Raw genomic sequence first — 3782 nt, 5'->3', positions numbered from 1 at the left:
CATAGAATTGGGTTTTTATGAGTGATTCCAAGTGGTGTTGTGATGAAGAGTAAGATAGACACTTAGGCACTTAGGACCTCCCATCTCAACAAATGGAACACCTATACTTTGTCTTCCATCCACATAGGGGTAAAATAACTTGAAATTTTTTGTTGTGGACACATTCGACCATGGCTAACAGGATTAATCAATCCTCAAAACATTGAAAACAGTTTTGAACAATCAAAATGGAATGAAAATAACATTCATAATTCGAATAACCACTTTCTTTATTTATTAACAATCAAAATAATTGATCCAAATACAATTATCCATACTTCAAGATGTACTAAATATTGCACTATTAACAAATTACATAGATCAATAAAGTCTTGTACTATATCCAGTGTAGGAAGTTCTACAAGCTTTGCTTTTGTAACGCTCTCGGTGTAGTCCTTCCTTCATAACGGTTTCATGGCTGTAAATTCCTCTCTCACATGCAAAGTCATTGTAATTGTCATGTTCTTTACATGGTGTACTGTAACCACCATCATCTTTATTCTACGCTTCAAGCAGCTCAACTTGCAATGCAGATAACTCTTCTTCAAATTCTTTAATTAAAGCATCTTGTTCGTCTAAAGCAGCATTAATATGTTTTTGGTATTTCCTATTGCTTGTTGACTTTCTTCGTTTCTTCAATAGCATTAAACCTCCAAAAGTCATAAAGTAGAAACATTTCTCAATTATCTAACCTTCACGTAACCAAGAGATTCTAGATCATCCCCTCTGCTTTGTTCTACCAGTTAAATAAATATAATTAGCTTATACAATACATTCAAGTCTAATAATAATGTAATGATTTACAAATAATTTTTTTGTCGGCAGAAAAAATCAGCACAAAATATTACTCACCAATTCCAAGTTGAAGGTACGATAAATAAATATATGAAAAAGTCTGAGTAAGTTATCTGTGTTATATTGCAGTATCAAATGATATGATTGGTTAAGCTAAAACTTCTTGCAAACTAGTTTTGAACCATGTTGGTTACAAGTACAATCACTTACGAACAAAACCACATAGGATTTTAGATGTGGTAATAAAATAAGACAAATGAATAGGAAAAACTTGTTTAAAGGACAAAGAACTAAGAATATCCTTGATCAACCAAAGAAAAACATAGTAATCCGACTCCAAACGGTTAGGGTGATCTACTTATCATGTCAAAAAATTTATAAGCAGTTATTCGTCGCTGGTCATATGAGTAGAAATTTGTAGCTGCTAGATTCAATCCCCTGATTAAAATTAACAAATTTTAAGTAAAATAATTAACATAATGAAATTATATGTATTGGGTGGGATTGATACTTACAGGCCACTTAGAATTATAGCAAAAAGAGCTGCTATAATTTCACCACCATGCGCTTTTCCATGAATAATCAAGAATCTTCCAACCCAGAGTTGTAACGCACAAGAACATATTGCTAGACCATATGTAAATCCAAGACCAAGACCTTGAATAAGACTAATTAATATACCATATCTAAGAGTAGCTTGCAATGATGTTGCATATGAATACTTAGCCAAAGTTTCATTTGTAAATGCATACAATGTCCTTAAATAGGAAACTGCCTGCAACACAAGAAATTATTTATATTGAGAGTTGGTGGCACTAAAACACTTCATCATTCTTAATGTACCACTTCATATTCAAATATTAAGAAAAATAAAGATAAAACTAAAGAATTTCTGATGTTATTAACAAAACAAAGCAATCATTCATTTTTACAACTTGAAAATTGTTTCACATAGAATAATATGAGATGTAACATGTACATAGCTTTAAGTATGTATAATCTGAGACTCTTAGACAACATCTTCATAATCCTAAAGAAAAAATGGCTAGCAGAAATTTTGAAGCATTTAATTCAATGATCCCATTCCATGCATCTCCACATCAATTTCTCTTCCCATTAGATGGGGTAAAGATGATCTAGTCTCCATCGTAGTCAGAAATGATAGAGCATTCATTTCAGTATCATAACATATTAAAGGTGCCTCTTTGGTATTCTGCTCACAGGTATTTCATCAAAGTTTGCAATTTCAAAAAAGCAAAGACTGGACAATAGTCCAAATTTAGCTAAAGAATATGAAGACCGAATATGATATATAATTAAAGAAGGGGCCAACAGAAACAAATGAATATGCAATACCATCAAAAGAAGTGAAAGCCCTAAGGTTGAACCATTCCACATGTCAGCTTTAAATTTCGGAAACTATAAAGTACAGGTGTTATTTTAAATAGATAAGGTGGTCTCTTTGGAAATTTGACAGAATACTATAGGAATCTTAAACCATCTATATGCCTATCTCATGCACACACGTGGGAAAAAACCACAATGAATACAGAGCTTCAATACCACAGATCCCATAAAAAACACAAAACTTCAATATAACCATAGTTGCGATAAAACACAGAACCCATAAAAAACCACAACCCATAAAGACAGAGCTTCAACACAACAACTCAAATGGTCACATAGTCAACACAACAAATACACAAAATGAAATCAAAATCAATAAACCTGAAAATGGAAGACGAAAAAGAGAGTGCGAAGGAGAACGAGACTGGTGGAACAGAGAACGATAGTGCTGGGACAGAGAAGAACGATTGCGCGAAGGAGAGAGAACGAAAATTTGAAAATGAAATCCCTAACATTGAGCACCAACTCTTCTGGAAAGAGGTTTCAGTGAAAAAATTAAGCGGGACACTTTGGGAAATTCATCAAAAGCACATTTTCTTATTAAAAAAATGAAATTCAAACCCAACCAATTACAATGTGCCACGTGGCGTTGTCAAAAGTGTTGTAAAAAACTAGTTGTTAAAATATCGCTACCCCAAAACCAAAGGATAAAGTAGGCAAAGAATTAGAAGTGATGAGAACATTGTCATCACCTGTACCACAAACAGAATGCTTGAAAGAAATCTTAGAACTCCGTAGGTTGAGCTTCCTCGTACGGTATTTATAGATGGGGAGTCTTGAGGACGTAATTTAATGCAATCAATAATACGTTTTTTTATGTTGACCACAATTTATATGTGAAATAATAAAAGGATTTTTTTTTTCTTTTGTGAGTAGCATAGTTTCATTTTTAATTTCTATAGATAACATGTTCTTATCCATATTTACGTGCACATCTTTTATTTTAACTCAGAATTTAGTTTTCAACAATCGATTTCTGAACTTAATTTTGGTACATAGTGGTCAGAATACTTGAATTTGCTTTTCCAAAAATCGAATTTTGAATTGACTTTTTATTTCTGTTTATTTTATTAAAATAAAGAAAAAGGAAAAGAAAAAGAAATTAAATGTTGTTGTATATGTATAAGTATACGAAACAATTAAAAGTTCAAATAAGAAAGAAATAAAAAATAAACGTATAAATATATTTAATAGAATTTAAATATAAAAGAAATAAAAAATAAATGTATAAGTATATTTAGTAAATTTTAAATATGTTAGAAAATAAATCATATCCCGATATTATTGAGAGAATATATTGTTATTATTATAGATGATTTGCAGTAATAATGTTACATTATTATAGAATAATTACAGTAATAATGTTACATTATTATTTATAAGGATAAAATAACATAATTGTATATATTTCTCATATTTTATTCAAAATTAATAAGACAATTTTGTCCCTATTTTCATTCTTTACATGGTATTAGAGCAGGTTTTCTGATCCTTTTCTACTTTGTCTTTGTTGCTGCTGGTGGCCGCCACCACCGGCGGCC

The 3782-nt window shown here is 31.1% G+C and overlaps 1 long non-coding RNA gene across 1 annotated transcript; it reads right to left on the bottom strand.

Annotated features, from left to right (window-relative positions):
* Window positions 1-228: 228 nt before the first annotated feature.
* Window positions 229-2959, bottom strand: LOC106755543. Its single transcript, XR_001375413.2, has 3 exons — window positions 2563-2959; window positions 1350-1609; window positions 229-775 (listed from the first exon to the last, which is right to left on the bottom strand). It is a non-coding gene; the product is annotated as an uncharacterized LOC106755543 (long non-coding RNA).
* Window positions 2960-3782: the final 823 nt, after the last annotated feature.

This window comes from Vigna radiata, unplaced genomic scaffold, assembly GCF_000741045.1.
Source record: "Vigna radiata var. radiata cultivar VC1973A unplaced genomic scaffold, Vradiata_ver6 scaffold_213, whole genome shotgun sequence".
NCBI classification, from domain to species: domain Eukaryota; kingdom Viridiplantae; phylum Streptophyta; class Magnoliopsida; order Fabales; family Fabaceae; genus Vigna; species Vigna radiata.
The sequence above is the reverse complement of the archived record's forward strand: the minus strand, read 5'-3'. Positions and strand labels throughout refer to the sequence as shown.